The following is a 16,313-nucleotide window of genomic DNA, read 5'->3' as shown; positions in this document are numbered from 1 at the left end:
TAGCTCAGCTCCAGAGCCGGGTCCAGGAGCCCCGTGCAGCTGCAATCATCAATCCAACCCCAGTACAGCCGGAACGGGGTGGGCCGGATGCTGATTCTGCGGTTCTTAGGAGGCTAGAAGAACTGACCGAACGAATCGAAAAGGGGGAGGAAAAAATCGAGGCCAACAATAAAAAAGTAGAAACATACAACTCCAGGGTCGACCAAATACCAGGTGCACCTCCGGTCCTGAAGGGCCTTGACGCTAAAAAGTTTGTACAAAAACCGTTCCCATCCAGTGCCGCCCCAAAACCTATCCCTAAGAAATTTAGAATGCCCGATATCCCGAAGTATAATGNNCTTGAATTCACCTTATTTTTGAAAGTTCCTTGTTTTCTTTCTTTTGCTTGACGGGAGGATATGATGGGTCTTCATTTAGTTTATGAGTCATCACCTCCGGTGGTATACCTGTCATGTCAGAATGGGACCAAGCAAAACAATCTGCATTAGCTTTTAAAAATTCAATCAATTTACGTTTTACCTCCGGGCTAAGATTAGCTCCTATGTATACTTTTCTCTCGGGCCAATGTATAAACAACACCACGGCCTCTAGCTTTTCTATCGTTGTTTTGATGTTATCATTCTCCTCCGATTCTTGAATGGTATCAGGTCTTGAATCCAGATCTGTTTGCTTTTGCTCAGGTGAGGTTGACTCCGTGTTACCCTCACCTAAATTCTGTAATTGCTATTTGTCTCCACCATTAACAATTGAATCTGCAACGGAATTGATGCTTCTAGATGTTTGTTGATCGCCTCTGATTTGGCATATTCCCCATGGAGATGGGAATTTAATAACTTGATGTAGAGTTGATGGGACAGCATCCATATCATGGATCCAAGGTCTCCCCATGATCATATTATAAGCCATTTCCATATCTACTATCTGAAATTTAGTTTCTTTAACAACACCTGCAGCAAAAGTTGTTAGAACTACCTCTCCTTTTGTTACTACACTTGAATTGTCGAACCCGGACAAGGTATGCGCCTTCGGTATCATTTTGTCTTCAGCTTGCATTTCACGTAATACCCTTAGTAGTATAATATTTACGGAACTTCCTGGATCAATCAAAACTCGTTTTACATTAGTGTCGTGTACAAGTAAAGATATTACCAGTGCGTCGTTGTGGGGGGTCATCACTCCTTCAGTATCTGCATCATCGAAAGAAATACTTTCATTTTCTAAAACCTGCCGTACCCGTTTCCCGTGTGTAATCGTTACTTTAGAAACCTTGTTGGAAGCCGTATATGTTACACCATAAATATCTTCTCCCCCACTTATAACATTCACGGTTCTCTTGGGTGATGGGGGCTTTGGTGGCTTTTGCCTATTTTTCATATAGGCTTGCTTACCTTTCTCACTAAATAACTCAGTGAGATACCCTTGTTTCAATAGATGGTCCACTTCACTTTGTAAGAATCTACATTCTGAAGTCTTATGCCCGTGATCATTGTGGAATTCGCACCAATGATCTGGATTGCGCCTATTTGGATTTGGCCGCATCTCTTTTGGCCACCGTACCTTGTCTTCCATGCTCCTTAAAACAACTACGAGCTCGGAGGTAGTGACATTGAAATTATACCCACCGAATCTCGCTTTTAAACCTCTGTCATCATCTCGTGACTCTTGTCTGTTTCGGTCATTTCTGAACCTTGATGAAGAACCAGATTCCCTGTTCCTCGATTTTTGATCATATCGTTGATTATCCTCCTTTGACCGTGAGTCTTTTCTTGCAGGTCCCATATATGGATCGTATCTGTTTTTACCTGATCTTTTTTCAGTTTCTGACCTCCTGGAATTGCTCCTTTCTTCATGATGAAACTGAGGTACGGTATCTTCCTCAATTCGCAACTTCGTACTGTACCTGTTATAAACGTCATTCCACGTGGTTGCAGGGAACTCTCGAAGGCTTTCTTTAAGTCTTCTCGTGGCTTCTGAACTTTTATCATTTAAGTTGCTTGCAAAAGCTATTGCAGCCCAATTATCAGGTACACGGGGTAAAGTCATCCTTTCACGTTGGAATCTATCAACAAAATCTCTGAGCAACTCTGAGTCCCCTTGTTTAATTTTGAAAATGTCTTTCATTCTTTTTTCAACCTTTTGAGCTCCCGAGTGCGCTTTAATAAAAGAATCTGCAAGCTCAGCAAAAGAGTTTATAGAATTTTTAGGTAAAAGAGAATACCAGGTTAATGCACCCTTGGTGAGCGTTTCTCAAAATTTTTTGACCAACAGGGATTCAATTTCTTGCTTGGTCAAATCGTTGCCTTTTACACCTGTAGTAAATGCAGTTACGTGATCACGTGGGTCTGTTGTGCCATCATATTTCGAGATGTCAGGCATTTTGAACTTTTTAGGGATTGGAAGGGGAGCAGCACTTGGTTTCCAAGGTTGTTGCGAGTACTTATCCACATCCACTCCTTTGATCACAGGGGGAACTCCAGGGATTTGCTCGATGCGCTCATTTTGTTCCTTAAGCTGTTTCTGCAAAGTTAGTACTAAATTTTGCAAATGAGAATTATTTGAATTACCTGATTCTCCTTCCTGTGGTTCACTGGGGGTTCCTCCATTTCCAGAATTAACAAGGTCAGAACGAGGATTCTCCAATGTATTGTTATTAGGCGTAGGTGTGAGTGGTGCAACAGGTAATCGACTAACTAGAGCTTGAAGAGCTTTGCTAACCCGTGCATCAATTACTTTATGTAAAGCGTCATCTGCTCCTTCAAAATATTCAGATTGCTCTTGTTCAACAGCACGAGATTCAGGAGTAGGAGTGCCTTCACGAGATTGACGTGGTGAATTTTGAGGGGAAGGAACCACGTTAATGTTTTGTAAATCACCTTGATTTTGATGGATTTGATTTTCATGGTTTCCCAAGGTATTTTCACTGCTATTGTTGTTGTTGTTGTTTGACATGATGATAACAACAGATAAAATGTAACTTAAAGAAAATAGATTATCAGATTCCCGGTAAGGGAACCAATTTATTTAACCAAAAAACTGAATATTTGGTTAAAGCTAGAATTTAAGAGAGAAATCGGGTTACTGATAATCAAGAAATGAGAGACTTCAAGAACAACAATAAAGCAATGAATAAGCATATATTTCAGTATAATCGCAATGATATTTCGTGTCCTACAGATGTTGTGACTTTCTCCTTTTATAGTTAATTCTAAGAGAAAGTGTAATGCCTTTTGTCTTAATAAGGAAATTACGAGCAATAAATGACATTAAAAGAAACGTTACTCAATCATTCCTATTAAATACAAATTCTCTAACGTATTTGGCATTTAATGTTGAATTTGGACTCTTTTACAATATCAGATTCATGTCTTCAATTCCTTCTGATCTTCGAGCTTTAAATGACTCGAACAGGTACGTGTCTCGTTTCATCTGAATAATAGCTCGTGCCTTTAAGTATCTTCTCTCCCGCATCTGTTGTTGCTCGTGCCTTCTAACTGATTACCACGCTTTGACTATTTGACCGGTCTACGTTTCATGACACGTCATCTTCAATATTTAAATTCAGTTTTTTCCCAATACATCTAGCACACACAAATTACACAAATGTATGGATTCGACTACAGGAATTACCCACAAAATATTATGACCTACAAATCGTCAAAAAAATAGCAGACTTCATTGGTACACTGATAAAAATTGACACATGCACGGTACATACAACCAAAGGCCGTTACGCAAGACTTTGTATTCTAGCACCACTAGGTAAATCCCTTCCTTCCGAAATTCTATTAGGATCACACACCCAATCAATCAACTATGAAGATCCTTGCATAATATGTACAAAATGTGGTTGCCTCGGGCATAACCTCCATTACTGTCCATCTTTTACAACCCCTACCACTTCGAATCAACCTCAGAGTAATCCAAATGCAACCACCGGTGAAGAAGACCAACAAAATCAATGGAAAATTGTTTCTTATGCTAAAAACAAAAACCATACCAAAATAAAGAACAACCAACCGCCCCAATCCACATTCCAAAACCAAAACCACCCGACTCACCCCAATACCACCAATAAAGACACAGTGGACCCTGGCCCCCAACGCACTAAAAACCCAACCAATAACATCGATCTACAAAACCAATCAAACCTACCCAAAACAAAACCTTACACTAGAACCACCCTCCACAAGTGCAAAAACCACCCTAACAAACCTAATACCACCTAAGACACAATCATGTAACCCTATCCCTAACCCAATCCCAAATCCCTCCAATTCATCATCATCACACATACAACCCCCACTACCCACGCCCACTAACAACCTAGGTGAAACCAATCATCACCTCAAATCACCATCCCTATACACCCTCAACCCTAAAGATATATCCAAACACATACATCCACAAAACAACAACAAGAAACCAACAAAACCAAACAGTCATTATGATCCTACAACCTAAAACAGACCACAAACATACACGTGCAAGAACTTTTCTCACCAAATTCAAAAGATACAAGTGAAACAATAATGCCTATGCAAACAACTCTCAGACTCTAACACATCTCCCATATGTCCAAACGACAAAACCATTGTCCACTCTTCACCTCACCCAATAATTTCAATGCCTCACCATTATCACCATCTAAAGAACCCCCCGCCCAATATTTATTCCAATAATACAACACGGTCAACCACTGCAAAAGGTTCACGCAAATTTTACAAACTATAACAATGATCCACACCCTCAATCAACTACGAAAATTACATCCATTACATCCACAAACCTTAACACCACCTCAATCAAATACTACAACTAGCCTGACAACTCCTCACCAAACTCCCTCAATGAATCGACTCCAAAGAAGACTCATAAAAAATGGCCCCACCAATCTCTACCTCCTCCTTCTCTCACCTCTCAAAACGACCCACCACCAACCTTCCCATGCTCAGCAAGGGACCCCACCCCCTCCTATCTGTCCTCTCATGAACCAACCTTCACCCCTCCTTTCACGGCAAACATCACCTACGAACCACCACCCACTAATAGGTCTTCAACATCCACAGAATCATGCGACCCTACTGCTAGAAACCTCAAAGGAGATAACCTTCTCAATTGAGGAAGGAATTCCACACTAAACACAACAAGAACAGGTCTTACACTTAACCCACCATCAGGATATTACTCCTTGACAAATGTAGGACAATTTCAACCAATATCAACAAGACCAAGCAAAAACACCTCACATCCTTCCTTATTGGAATACACCCCGACAGAACAACTACTATCCATGGTTTACGCCTACCCATCAACCAGTGTTGTCCCACCAACCCCCGCTATCAACACAAATACAACTATTGAAACAGCATGCAGCAATCAATCACATCTCCATCTCACACCTTATTCACCACACCAGGTAAACCACCATCAAGAAAAAGAAAACAACGACCTACCGTAAACCCTCATAAATTACTTGATCCTGAAAGACCTTCTGATGTCCTCCATGCCAGGAAATATAGAAAAATACCAAATTCTCGCCCTTCAAAAGCTCCAGGAAAACTCATTAAATACACGCCCAAACCCCTTCTCTTTGGAAGAGAGATAGGTCTTGCTTATGATCCCAATCTCACAGGACAAATTACTACCACGAGCTCCAACAGAGAGCACCCCACAACATGAAATTTTAATGAAGATAATGTTATGGAATTGCCGGGGAGCTCACAATCTAGAATTCCGCCGAAACCTCAGATTTTTAATCTCATGGAACAACCCCTCTATCCTCTACCTCGCGGAAACAAGAATGGCTGATCATAACGCCCTACTCATGGAATTCAACTACACAGACTTAATCCAGGTTGCGGCACAAGGTCAATCAGGTGGAATAGTAATTCTATGGCAAGCCCATGAACTGATCGTCAATTCAGTAGCAATCACAGGTCAAGAGATACACGCCACTATCCAGGTAAATAAATCACCTTCATGGTTATTATCCTTAGTTTATGTACTTTGGAACAACTTTCAATTAGTGCATGTACACTATAATGGTGCATGGCTCCTATGTGGTGATTTCAATGAAGTCTCCACCTCCAACGAAAAATTTGGTGGAGCACCTATTCATCTAAAAAGAACCTCCACTTTAAACAAATGCCTTAGCAATATTAAAATGGTGGACCTAGGATTCTCTAGGCCTAGATTCACCTGGACCAATAAGCCTAATTTTAACCACAACAAAAACCATCCCAATACTATTATCATGGAAAGACTGGACAAATTCTATGATAACACTAAATGGCTAGAATTATTCCAAGATTCAACGGTTAAGCACCTAGCACGTTCACACTCCGATCACTGTCCCCTAATCCTAAATTTAACCAAATCATACTCCAAACCTACACCTACCTTCAAATTTGAAATAATGTGGATCCAACATCCTCAATTCCAACATGTTGTAGCAAACACTTGGCTAGAAAAACAGGAGTACTCTAAGTGCTAAAAAATTTCACTGACCTAGTTAAGGAGTGGAACATTCACACTTTGGGGAATATCTTTTACAAAAAAAAAGATTCTTATTGCCCACTTGAAAGGACTTCAAAATATGCAACCAGAAAATAAAAATTCTTTCCACTACAACCTCGAAAATCAACTAATCAGTGACTTTAATAACTTACTTCGAATAGAGGAAAAATACTGGAAATTAAAATCTCGCGTTCAATGGCTAAATAACGGAGATGCAAATACATCATACTTTCATCTCTCCACAATAATAAGACGTAGACAAAATAGAATCCTAAGTCTCCATGATTCCCTCGGAAATTAGACTTTTGACATCCAAACTATTCGTGACACAATCCTAAATTACTATCAAAACCTCTACTCAACTAACACAATGCCAAAATGAATTTATACCTCTCTCACAAATGAGGATATCCTAGCACTACAAAGACCCCTAACTACTTCAGAGATCACAAACTCAGTTAACTCATTCAAACCTCTTAAAGCTCCTGGGCTGGATGGCCTACACCCTATTTTCTTTCAAAAATATTGGTTAGAAACAAAGCAAGCAGTAATCAATACCTGCCAACAAGCCTTCCACACATCCACAATCCCTACCAAAATTAATAAAAAAAGTATCATACTAATCCCTAAAACCAGCTTTCTAGAAACCATACACCAATACAGACCAATTGGCCTATGCAATACAATATACAAAATTATTACTAAGATTATCGTTAATCGAATTAAACCTCTTCTTCCAAAATTAATCAGTCCAACTCAAAATAGCTTCCTAAAAGGCCGTAAGGCAGCTGACAATATTGTCCTTGTTGAAGAAATCATACACTCCTTTTAAGAAACAACAAGGAAAAAAAGGAATATGATGATTAAAATAGACCTCGAAAAAGCTTTTGATCGATTAGAATTGTCCTTTAATCGATTTTCCCTTCAACACTTACGCTTTTTGCTACCCTTGAATAACCTCATAACATCTGGTGTTACATCTTCCTCCATATCCATAATCATTAATGGTACACCTACCCCCTTCTTCCAACCCTCTAGAGGTATAAGACAAGGAGACCCCCTATCACCATACCTATTCATCATATGTATGGAATCATTATCCCAAATTATCGAGCACAATGTAGACATGCCGATGGACCCCCATACTCCTTAATAAAAATGCTCGATCACTCTCACACCTCATGTTTGCAGATGACCTCTTCCTCTTAGCGCAAGCAACCACCTCTAACACCTCTACAATTATTGAAATATTCCAACAATTAAGTGCAATATCTGGACAAACATCAACTTCCATTAATGAAAGCTACTCTTCTTAGCAAACGTAAACCCTTCTCTTTTCCAAATCATATCAAACTCCTTAAACATCCCCATCACCACAAACATAGGCAAATACTTAGGTGTACCAACCACACATACCCAACCTAAAACATCTGACTACCAATACATTATCGATCGAGTCACCTCAAAACTAACAGTTTGGAGATCAAAATTCCTCACCCTGGCGGGAAGAACAACCCTAATCAAATCAGTGTTAAACACAATTCCCACATATGCCATGCAAATTAATTTAATACCACCCAAACTAATTCACAAACTAGAGCAAATCCAACGAAATTTCCTCTGGGGCTCAACTGATCTAAAACACAAACTGCACTTAATTAGTTGGGAAAAATTAACCACGCCAAAATCAGAAGGGGGATTAGGAATACAAAATTTAGCCCAAAAAAATAAAGCCATGCTAACAAACCTTCTTTGGCGCTATACTCACCCCAATAACTCTCCTTGGATAACAATTTTATCAGCAAAATATGACCATCCACAAGAGCTTTCCAAAAACTATTTATACAAACAAAAAACTCGCCCAAATAACTCCTACATTTGAAAAGGCATGATCAAACACATTGATTACTGCCACTCAGGAACCAGTTGGAACATAACCAATGGTAAAAACATTAATCATTGGACTGATCACTGGATTGCTAACAATCTCTCTCTCAAACACTTGATCCATGGACCTATTCCAAAACACGAACTTCATATACCAGTGGCACACCTAATCTCGCATTCAACATGGGACACCTCCAGTCTGTCCTTCCTACTACCCCCACATATCATATCCATCATTAAAAACACCCTCATCCTTACAACCCAACAAGGAGATGATACATCCTACTGGCACCACTCAAATGATGGATCTTTTACCACTTCCTCGGCCTATCTACATATATTACACCAAGACCATCCCTGTAAAATAAAATTTCCCAATAATTGGATCTGGAAACTAACCACATTACCAAAAATAAAGTGCTTTTTATGGCTACTTGACATGAGAAACTACCAACCAAAGCATTGCTATACCACAGAAAAATCGCTAACAACCCCTAGTGCCCGAACTTACTAATGTACGGGAAGACATCCCACACATTTTTCTACAGTGCAAACCAGCAAAAGATTTGTGGAACCACCTTCATATACGAACACCTTCAACCATTCTCATACAATGGATACACAAACTATCCACCTCACATACACAAATCCAAATAAACTCCAACACTACTATACCATCTTTCATTCTAACTCCCATCCTACTGTGGAAACTCTGGCTAAACCGTAACACTAATCATTTCAAAAACCAAAATTACCAAATTGAACCCAACGCAATCATCTCACTAGCGTCCCAAGTACATTACTTAACAAATATACCTAGCAACAAAACTAGGACTAGGAGAGAAATTACCCCTTGGACTAAACCTCAAACACCCCATTACAAGCTTAATATTGACGGAGCTTACGACCCAACAAATCATCATGGAGGAGCAGGAGGAGTTTTCCGTGACTCCACAGGGCAATGGATGTATGGCTTTGCAGCACACTTACCAAGTACAAATATCCTACAAGCAGAACTACTAGCCCATGGGCTTACTATTGCTATCAATCGACGCCTTAATCCATTAATTGTACTCGCAGGTATTACTCTAAATACCTCAAACTGGTAGTCCAAGATTCTCACAACTCATAACATCTTGCAGGTCAATGGTCCAGGAACTCAACATCCAACAAGTTAATCATACAATGAGAGAAAGCAATGGAGTGGCGGACGCACTAGCTAAATTTGAAAAATTAAACACAGGGTCAGCACCACACCCAATCATGTTTTTTGAAGAACCCTCCCCCCACCCCCCTTTTGCTCTCATGCAAGTTCATTTTGATGTAATTGGCACTAGTAATCTACCTTAAACATCTCCTGTACTTTCTAACTTTCCAGTGAAATCCTCCCTAGCAGCAAAAAAAATTGAATTTCCTTTGTCCACGGTCTAAAACGCTCACATGAATTCGTAGATAAAGGTGGAAGAAAAGCCTTATCTTGGCTGCCCAACCCTAGAACTTTCTTCACCTAGTTCTAAAAAAATTATTTGTTTACAAAAATACCCTACCAATCAAACAAGGGATTAATAATACAAAAACTAATACATGTATATTTTTCCTAATACATTCTAACAGATGACCCCTAAGGGATTGCTTAGTAGGATGTATTAAAAAATAATATATGTATTAGCTTTGATATAATTAGTTCTTTGTTTGGTATACATTTTCAACCTATCTATAACTAATACTACATGTATTAGTTATACACCCGATTGGTATTATCATATGTATAACTATCACATAGCAAATTATGGTATTAGCAATACCAAGACTATTAATACATGTATAAGCATGGTGAAAGACAAAATTGCCCATGAAATCCCACAAAGCTAAAGAATATGGAGAGTATTTTTGTAAATATATATTTTTTTAGAAATTATACAATGCATATCATTTTTAATACACCACATCAAACAATCATAAAATACAATCTCAACATAACTAATCCTGACATTACTAATTGCCATATTACTAATACATCCTATTCAGCATTAATCCTATACACTCTAACCTTAAACAGCTTATTTGGATGGTTGTTACCTGTTGTATTGTATTGTATTGTTACTTTAAATATGTAACGACCCGGTCGGTCGTTTTGAGTGTCTTAGCCCCGATCCCCTATTTACTGCCTCCTCTATGTTTTATCATGATTATGTGACTTGCCGGAGGTTGTTTTGTTTTGGTTCGGGTGAGTTCCGGAGTGAAATGGAACACATAGTCCCTAAGTTGGAGGCATAAGTTGTTAGAGTTGACCGTAGTTTGACTTTTGTGTAGACGACTCTGGAATGGAGTTTTGGTTATTCCAATAGCTCCCTATGGTGATTTTAGAATTAGGAGTGTGTCTGGATGTTGATTTGGAGGTTCGTAGGTCATTTTGGCGTGAATTGGCGAAAGTTGGAAAGTTGAAGGTTTGGATGGTTGGAAAGTTTGACCGAGAGTTGAATTTATCAATATCAGGGTCGGATTTTGATTCTGAAAGTTGGAAGAGGCCTGTCATGTCATTTATGACTTGTGTGCCAAATTTGAAGTCAATTAGAGTTGTTGTGGTATGAATCGGCATTGATTTTGGAATTCGGAAGTTCATAGTTTTCTAGGCTTGAATTTGGGTTGCGATTTGTAGAATCGATGTTGTTTGATATGATTTTTGGCACCTCGAGTAGGTCCGTTATGTGTTTTGAAACTTTTTGGTATATTCGGACGAGGTCGGCCCCGGGTGTGATTCGGATAAAATCCGGATCAATTTTTGGACTTGTGCTATTGCTGAAGTTTCCAGCAATCTGGTGTCATCGCACCTACAGAGGGATTGGCCGCAGGTGCGGACTCCCAAAATTGAGCAGTTGATCGTAGAAGTGAAGCTGGCTTTGCCCAGCTGGGATCGCATGTGCGAAAAGTTATAAGCATCTGCGAGTCCGCAGGTGCGGAGGTGCGATCGCAGATGCGGACTGGGCTGGCCTGGTCTATGGTCGCAGAAGCAGAGAGTTCTCTGCAGTAGCGCACTCGCAGGTGCGAGCTTTTTTCCGAAGAAGCAGAACTCATGAATTTAAGTGGAATCCGCACATGCGATGGTTTTTCCGGAGGTACGGCATCGTAGGTGCAACTCCAGGCTCGTAGAAGCGGATTTGGTGGCAGAAGATGGGAAATTTCGAGGGTTTGATTCATAATCCTTTTTTGGACCTAGAGAGCTTGGTGTGAGGTCTTTTTAAGAAAAACATTGGGGTAAGAATTCCTAACTCGATTTTGGTTAAATTACACGAATCAATTGTTGTTTACATCATTAAATTTGTGTTTTAGAGTTAGAAATTTGGGAAAAATTTGTGAAACTCCTTAAGCTAAAATTTGGGGATTTGAAAAGCGATGTAAGGTCAGATTTGAGTAATTCTTATATGGTTGGACTCGTTATCGAATGGGTGTTCGAATTTTGTAATTTTGGTCGGATTCTAAGACGCAGGCCCGGGTTGATTTTTTGAGTTGGCTTTTTATTTTTTTGCAAAGATCGTGATTTTATTGTTCGAAATAGTTTCCTAGATCTTATCATTTCTCTCTCTCTTCGACCTTCTGCTGCTCTCTCTCTCTCTCTCTCCTCGACCGTCTTTGCCTAACGGTAGCTTTTGCCGGCGAGTATCACCGGTGCTGGCATTCAACAGGAGACCAGGTAAGCCCCTCTCTCCTCTCTCTCTGTTCTCTCTCCCCGACCTTCTCTTTTTGTCCCCTTTTCTTCTCCCCCTCCCAAACCCTAACAGTAGCAAATCCGGCGGCAACCCCCTCTCTCTTCTCTCTCGATTCTCTCTCCCCGCCCTTCTCTTCTCCTTCCCCCTTTCTTCTCCCCCTGCCAAACCCTAGCAGTAGTGAATCCGGCGACCTTGCTGCTGCCGTGACCCCTCCGTTTTTCTTCTACTCTTTATTTCCATCTACTGCCACCACTCTTGCATCCTCTTGGGCATCTATTTTCTTTGATTCCCGGCCGCCACTATCTCTCGGCCCATTTTTGTTCTCTCCGTCAGCGCCCATCTATTTTCTTGGTCCCGCGGTGTTTTTATGTGTTTTGCAGGTAGTATTTGGTTGCTCTTGATGACGGTCAGGAGGCGCACACACAAACATAGCGAAGCAGGACGGCAAGCATTAAGGTCCCGCAGCCTCGGGGTATATCACATCGTAATCCCAGCTTTCCGGTGGGACGTAGCAGGACTGTCAGTGCTCTTGAGCAGATCCGACACACTTCAGGAAAACTTGTTCCAGATTCTTTCATTCTATATCTGGTATTCGTGGTATCGGTATTTGTATTTTTATTTTTTTTCTTTTTTGCTTGCCTGTATCTTTGACATCTACAATATCCTGTTTAAGTTATATTTAGTTAGACTTGTCTGCTTATATCTGTCTCTGTCTATCACTTTAGTGTTATAGCTAATACATAGTTCGTCTCTGCTTAGTCGGATCCCTTATTAGCATCTTGTGTATCTGTATGTTTCTGTTTAGTCTATTCTTTTTGTAGTTTTGTGCTGGTCTAGTGGCCACGCCGAGCTATGATAGAGTGAGGGCGTGTCCTCGAGGGGAGCGGGGGGAATGGGGGGTAGAGGGTAAGGGTGGCAGGGGGGATAAGGCACCTTCTAGGTTGAGAGTGGGGTCATGGAACATAGGGACTCTAACGGAAAAGTCTATAGAGTTAGCAAAGATTCTCCATAAGAGGATGATTAACATAGCTTGTCTCCAGGAGACTAGATGGGTGGGGAACATGGATCGGGAGCCTAATGGGTTTAAGTTGTGGTATTCAAGGAGGGTGAGAGGGAAGAATGGGATAGGCATTTTAGTTGATAAGGACCTAAAGGAGCTATTGGTTGAGGTTAAGAGGGTAAATGACAGGTTGATGGCCATTAAGTTAGTCGTGGGAGGGTATACTCTAAACGTAGTTAGTACTTACGCGCCTCAGGTGGGTTTGGACGAGGAGCTTAAAAGACGCTTCTTGGAAGATCTGGATGGGTTGGTGTGGGGTATACCGTCCACCGAGAAGCTTATTATAGGGGGTGATTTTAACGGCCACATTGGGAGGTCGCCTGGGGGATATGACGGTATGCATGATGGCTTCGGTTTCGGAGATAGAAACGGAGGAGGTACTTCGCTGCTGGAGTACGCTAAAGCTTTTGAGCTAGTGATCGCTAACTCGTGTTATCCGAAGAAGGCGGAGCACCTGATAACTTTTCGGAGTACGGTGGCCAAGACCCAGATTTTTTATCTACTTCTCCGGAAATGTGATAGAGGTTTATGCACGGATTGCAAGGTCATCCCGAGTGAGAATCTTATGACCCAGCATATGCTTTTGATTATGGACTTAGAGATTAGGTGGACGAGGAAGAAGAGGGATATGTCTGTTATACCTAGGGTCAGGTGGGGTGCATTGACTAAGGACAAGGCCCAGAAGTTGGGGGAGAAGTTGCTGGCTATGAGGGCTTGGAAGAGTAGCGGGGACGCGAGTTGTATGTGGTCTATGACAGCAAATTGTATTAGAGAGGCGGCGAAAGAGGTGTTAGGGGTCTCAAAGGGTTTTTCTGGTGGCCATAAAGTGGACCGGTGGTGGAACGAAGAGGTTTAAGGGAAAGTGAAAGCCAAGAAATCGGCATATTTGGAGCTAGTAGAGAGTATAGATGAGGGGCAGAAGAGTGCTAATAAGGAGGGGTATAAGAAGTCCAGGAAGGAGGCGAAGTTGGCGGTTACTGTGGCTAAGACCGCGGCGTTTAGTCGTTTATATGAAGAAATTGGGGATAAAGGCGGGGACAACAAGTTGTAAAGGCTAGCGAAGGTGAGGGAGCGGAAGGCCCGGGATCTGGACCAAGTGAGATGCATAAAAGACGAGGAGCGAAGAGTTTTATTGGAAGGGGCACAGATTAGGAAGAGATGGCAGTCTTACTTCCATAAACTCTTGAATTAATAGGGAGTTCGGGGCTGGGGAGTTTGAGTACTCGAAGCGGCAATGAGATTTTGGGTACTGTAGATGCATACGAGTGAGGGAGGTGTTAGGGGCAATACGCATGATGAGTAGGGGTAGAGCGACTGGCCGGATGAGATCCCGGTGGAATTCTGGAAGAGCGTGGGTAAGGAGGGCTTGGAATGTCTTGCTAGGTTGTTTAACGTCATTTTTAGGATGAAGAAGATGCCCGAAGAGTGGAGGCAAAGTACGATGTCCCGTTGTACAAGAACAAGGGGGATGTCAAAAACTGCAACAACTATAGGGGTATCAAGCTGTTAAGCAATACGATGAAAGTGTGAGGGAGGGTGATTGAAGGAAGGTTGAGGAGGTGTGTGTCCATTTTCGAGAACTAGTTTGGTTTCATGCTGGGACGTTCGACTACTGAGGCCATCCACATTGTGAGGAGGTTGGTGGAGCAGTATAGGGCGGTGCAGAAGGATTTGCATATAGTGTTCATTAACCTTGAGAAAGCTTATGACAAAGTCTCGAGAGAGGTTATATGGAGATGTTTGGATGCTAGAGAAGTGCCTATAGCGTATATTAGAGTTATTCAGGACATGTATGATGGAGTTAAGACACGGGTTAGGACACTAGGAGGAGACTCAGACTACTTTCCGGTTGAGATGGGGTTGCATCAAGGATCAGAACTTAGCCCGTTTTTGTTTTCCTTGGCGATGGATTCTTTGACGTGTCACATTCAAGGGAGGGTGCCTTGGTGCTTGTTATTTGCGAATGACATAGTCCTATTTGATGAGACGCGAGGTGGAGTTGTCGAGAGTCTGGAAGTCTAGAGACATACTCTAGAGTCTAAGGGGTTCAAGTTGAGCAGGACCAAGATAGAATACTTAGACTGCAAGTTCAGCGGTGTTACCCAGGAGGCGGATGGGGATGTGAGACTCGATATGCAAATCATTCCCAAGAGAGAGAGTTTCAAGTATCTGGGATCTATAATTCAAAAGGATGGGGAGATAGATGAGGATGTCACACACCGCATCGGAGCAGGGTGGATGAAGTGGAGGCTTGCTTCCGGTGTCTTATGTGATAAGAATGTGCCGTTGAAATTTAAGGGTAAGTTCTACAGGGAAGTGGTTAGACCGACTATGTTGCATGGGGTAGAGTGTTGGCCAGTCAAAAACTCCCATGTCCAGCGGATAAAAGTAGTGGAAATGAGGATGTTAAGATGGATGTGTAGGCATACTAGGTTGGATAGAATTAGGAATGAAGTTATTCGGGACAAAGTGGTAGTGGCCATTGTGGAGGCAAAGATGCGTGAGGCAAGGTTGAGATGGTTCGGGCATGTTAAGAGGAGAAGCACAGATGCCACAGTCAGAAGATATGAGAGGTTGGCCTTGGGAGGTGAGAGGAGGGGTAAAGGTAGGCCAAAGAAGTCGTGGCGAGAGGTGATCAGGCAGGACATGGCGCAGCTTGAGCTAACCGAGGACATGACCGTAGATAGAAAGGTGTGGAGGTTGAAGATTAGGGTAGAAGGTTAGTAGGTAGTCGTGCGTTTCCCTTTGTTTTCTCTAGTTCGATAGTATTAGTGCTAGTACGGTACCCTTTTTTTCCTTAGTTTGCTATATTCGCATGTCTTGTTCCGTTATTACTTGCCATCGGCAATTCAGTAGTTTGTTAGCAGTACTTCGTTCATATTCTCGTTTGCTGCCTTGAATTTAGTTTTCTAAATATATTATCTTGTTATTACTTGCTATCGATACCCCTTTCATATTATGTGTTGCTATCTTCGATTTAGTTTTCTAATTATTTGTTTCTTTCTATTACTTACTATCAGGGCTTCTTTCACCTTCTTTAGCCGAGGGTCTATCGGAAACAGTCTCTCTGCCCTTCTAGGGTAGGGGTAAGGCTGCATATAACCTACCCTCCCCAGACCCTACTTGTGGGATTATACTCGGTG

The sequence above is a fragment of the Nicotiana attenuata genome, chromosome 2, assembly GCF_001879085.1.
Source record: "Nicotiana attenuata strain UT chromosome 2, NIATTr2, whole genome shotgun sequence".
In the NCBI taxonomy this organism is placed as follows: domain Eukaryota; kingdom Viridiplantae; phylum Streptophyta; class Magnoliopsida; order Solanales; family Solanaceae; genus Nicotiana; species Nicotiana attenuata.
The sequence above is the reverse complement of the archived record's forward strand: the minus strand, read 5'-3'. Positions refer to the sequence as shown.